Genomic DNA, 4,992 nt, shown 5'->3' with positions numbered 1-4,992 from the left:
GTCATTTATTACTAGTACAACATAAAAACAAAACCCCAAAAACTTGAGGTAGGAATTAGGAATGTCACAAAGACTATATGATAATGAAATACAATATAGCTCAGAAAAGGAGTGGTATAAATTAATACCTTAAAGCGAGATCCTATTGAAGAAAATTTTGATGATTTTGAAGATTTTTCTGGAGAGCGGGAGAATAGACCTGCCATTAAAGAGAATTTTGAGGCTATCATCAGATCCTGATGTTCTTCCACTACATAATCCTTGTTTTTATCCAGAAACATATCAGCCTGATATGTCACCTAGACAAAGAAGAAATAGTTAAGAAGAAGGCAAACAAAATATTACAAGCAACAGTTTTTAAGTAAATAAATAAATAAAAGGTTGTGAAAGGAAACATGTGATAAAAAAATAGAGTAAAGATACCTCCCCCGACATGATGAGATATTGTGAAATTAGATCGAGAAAGTTTCGGTTTGATAAAGCGCTTGTTGTTCTTGAATGTCTGGTACAACTTTTGAGCGAATGTTTCATGTGTAGACTTAGGAAACATATTGTTTCACACAACAAGGCTAACATGAGTACAACTGTACAAGCAGAACTACAAAGTTCAAGTAATGCATAATATTATATCTTGCATATATCCTACTTACAAAAAACTGGAAAAAGCATACAACCATAAAAACTAAGATAATAAAATAAAGTAGCATCCTAAAAGGCAATGCATCTAGCTTCTATAAAACTAAAAGCAATACTAAATGAACAGTGAAATCACTGACAGTCACATACCAGGCTTCATCAAGAAGTAAAATTATTCCTCCAGATTTCTGCAAAAGAATTAATACTAAAATCATCATTACCTGAATTTAGTGTGTAGGAAATAAAGGTGTTTTTCTAACTAAAGCAAGTATTTCCCATCAATAACATTTCATTTGATAGGCTATACTTGTATCCATTCATTGATACTTTTAGACATCTAGCAAAATTTTATTTATGCCCCATGATTTTGAAGATATACATTAGGAAACACCTTTCTTTTGCTAAAATATGGTTTTTTCGAAGCTACATCTACGGTAGTATTTTAAACTAGTTAACGTTGGGAAAAACTTCAAATTAATATCATTCAGGGTTTTTCCATAGATACATCTACGGAATGTCTTAGCGCCTGAATATTTCGTAGATATAGCTCCGAAACTATCTGATATACTTTAAACCAGCATGATCACTTCCCCATTGTTGTTTTTCTTCTTCAACACTCACCTTTCACCAACCTAAAAACCCTACATCATCAATATCACTTTTCATTTTAAAATTTCATCTTTTTGGTGCAACAAATCAAAGGGAGCAAGAGAAGACTGAATTCCAGGCAAAGATTCAACTTTATCCATTACATTCCTCACATCATCAATTTTTTGTAAAAAAATGTAATGTTGCTTCCGTAGGTACAGCTCGGAAACGTGTTGAAGATGAAAATGTTTCGTAGGTACATCTTCGGAACATGTCTGTGATGTTTTTTTACGGAAATTTTTTAATTTTGTATTATTTTTGTTATTGTTTACAAATAGGTATGGTTCACCCTGATAATATCTCAAAAGAATTAGTTTCTACAAACGATGTTTCTCCGGATGTTAAATGGGTTGTCAGGCTGTAGATGTCGGCGGTGACTTTAATAACAAGCAAGAGTTTGATGATCATGATAGTATGCTCACATGGATTCGTAGGAACGCAACTAGCCTTGATTTTGGTGCGATAATAGGAAGATCGAATAATGGTTCAGAAAGAAGAAATGTTAGCATATAGTTTGGTTCTACATCTTCGAAAGAGTTTTGATGATAACAAACATATAATTTTAGATAAGAACAAATATGCACTCTAATCCTACGCTTTACATTGCATAAGTTCTGAAGTAGGTAACATTGATTTCTCAGAAGTAGAAGGCTGCATTGAGAGAAGCTTATAAGAATAATATGTTCTAGACAATGGTTTCTCAGAAGCAGAAGGCTGCATTGAGAAAGGTTTACAAGAATAAGAAGATCTAGACGTTGAGAAAAGTTCACATGAACAAGAAGTTCCGAAGAATCTAAAGGAAGTTTATAAGAACAAGAAGTTCTGAAGACAAACAAGAAAATCCTCAATCTCTGATACAGAAAGCGCTTCAAGCACCAAAGCTGCACTCAATACTATGATGATCAGAATATCAGAATAAATGACATAATATTCGATGCAATATTCCATAACGGATGGAAATTAAACTCAATAGACAGGATCTCTATTTTTGGAAATAGACTTAAATCAAAATTATCAACTTCCAAAACAAGAAAATGTCTCTCTCAACAGATCTAAAGCTTCACTCTATATAAAGAAGACGTTGTTGAAGAATTGGACAACCACTCTCATGCACGAAATCCTAAGAGCGCTCAAAACCTATTCAATCGTTTTTATCTCTTAATTTTTATTGTGCTAAAATATTGTGTATATATCATAGTTCTGATTTTGCTTTTCAGAAGCAATTTGTTTTCTCACTAAGCTATAAGTTTGTAATTGTAATACCTTGAGAAATCTGGATTGTGGTTGTTCTTGAAAAGACTTAAGCGGTTGTTTAAGTGTTTGTAATCTAACTTTTGATTAGTTGATTAAGCCCTCGTAAGAGAGAAGTGAAATCACCTTAACAGGGTGGACTAGAGTAGTTTGAGTTCAAACAAACCAGGATAACCAAACATGTCAAATTTTAATTTGTTTTAAAAACCCAATCCAACCCCCTTTATTGTGTTTTTTGTTTCTTCAATTGGCGTCAGAGCGTCTGGTTCTGGGTGCATACACTGAACTGTGTCAAAAAAATATCCTAAAAGAAAAACACTATGACGAAACCAGTTAAAAACAACAACAATGATAACCATGATGATAGAGACAAAATCAATGGCATACCACCAATGTTCGATGGAGAGAACTTAAATTACTGGAAAGACAGAACCGAGAGTTTCTTTCTAGCTCATGACACTAATCTCTGGGATATGGTAACAGATGGTTACAAACATCCGGTTAATGAAATTGGTCATAAGATCAAAATAAAAAGCATGATTGATCAACAGAAGAAAGAGTTCAAAAATCATCACAAGGCCAGAACTATCCTTCTTAGTGTTATTGATACACAGAGTATGAGAAGATCACAAACAGAGATTCACCCAAAAACATTTTTGACTCTCTGAGAATGACGCATGAAGGAAACACTTAAGTCAAAGACACCAAAGCCCTTGCACTCATTCAAAAGTACGAAGCCTTCAAAATGGAAGAAGATGAAACAGTTGAGACCATGCTCTCAAGGTTTCAAATTCTTGTTGCTGGATTGAAAGTTCTGGAAAAAGGATACTGAACAGCTGATCATGTAAAGAAAATCATCAAAAGCATACCAAAGAAATGGAGACCCATGGTCACAACCTTGAAGCTTGCCAAGAATCTGAACGCAATATCTCTTGAAGAACTTATCAGCTCCTTAAGGAGTCACGAGATAGAACTTGAAGAAGATGGACCTCAAAAGAAAGGTAAGTCTCTTGCTCTCAAATCTAAAATTAATTTAAAACTAACGCTTTTCAGGCAGAAGAAGAAAACTCTTGAGGTTCCTCATCATCAGAAGAAAAATTATCTCTTCTCTCTAGAAGGGTCCAACAACTCTAGAAGCACAAACAAAAGAAGTTCAGAAACCCTAGAAGATCATAAGATCACTATGGATTATCTTCTGGACATTGAAAGTCTAGAAGCAAGGAAATTTTATGTTACGAATGCAAGGAACCTGGTCAGTATAAAAGTGACTGTCCCAAACTTCAGAAAGAGAAACCAAAGAAGAGTTTCAAAGAAAAGAAGAAAAGTCTTATGGCTACATGGGACGACTCAGAATCTTCTAGAGTAGAATCTGAATCAGAAGATGAGCGTGCCAACATTGCCTTGATGGCCAGTATATCAAGTGATGCCAATCCATCTAAACCAGAATCAGACTCAGAAGAGGTATTCTCTAACTTTTCTAGATCTCAACTAGAAGATAACTTATCAGAAACTCTTGAAAAATATAAGAAACTTTGAATCAAATGCATGAACCTGAAACATGGTCTAGTATTTGAGTATGAGGAATCTAGAAAACTAAAAGCATAAATTTACGAGTTAAAAGAAAATATTTTCGAAATAAAAAGTGAAAATCGGTTATTAAAAACGAGTTACAACAAAATCTGAAAAACTTTGACTCAGAAAGTTCAACTAGTTCTGATAGTGTCATAAAACAATATGATCACAGTTTTCAAAAACTTTTAGCTAAAAGTCAAGATCGAAGCAACATGGCTTCAATGATATATGGTGTTAGTGGAATTGCTAGAAAAGGTATAGGATATGTGAAACCTAACGGAAAAGAACAATATCAACCTAAGCATTTTGACGATATGATCATAAAAATCACACCTATAAACTCTCACTTCACATATGGTCACACACATGATATTAAATATACTAGCAACTCTTATCTTACAAATTCTAGTGAGAAATCTAAACTAAATCAGAATTTAGTAAAATCTAACAAACAAGGACCCAGAAAGATATGGGTACCTAAGGATAAAATAATCTATGTTGTAGATGTCCTTAACAGCAAGATTGAAACACCAATTATGGTACCTAGACTCCGGATGCTCTCGACACATGATGGGAAGAAAGCATATGCTCCAAAGTCTGGAACTTAAATCTGGAGGCTATGTAGGGTTCAAAGACAATCAGAAAGAACAAATCATCGTCTTTGAAACCATTAGTTCTAAAGGAAGAACTTTTATTCTTGATGGATCAGAAGTTCCATCAAACATAGAAAAAGACAAGATGCTGGGAAATATAGGTAATCCATACATAACAAGGAATGACCCCAAATACTCTGACAAAGTTATTGTAAGTAAGTATTTCTGATCGTAATCCTTTTACTTTGGTCACCGAATTTTCTTGAGAACATCTGACAAACCATTCCTCATA

This window comes from Vicia villosa, linkage group LG4 (genome assembly GCF_029867415.1).
Source record: "Vicia villosa cultivar HV-30 ecotype Madison, WI linkage group LG4, Vvil1.0, whole genome shotgun sequence".
In the NCBI taxonomy this organism is placed as follows: Eukaryota; Viridiplantae; Streptophyta; class Magnoliopsida; order Fabales; family Fabaceae; genus Vicia; species Vicia villosa.
This window is presented reverse-complemented; position numbering follows the sequence as displayed.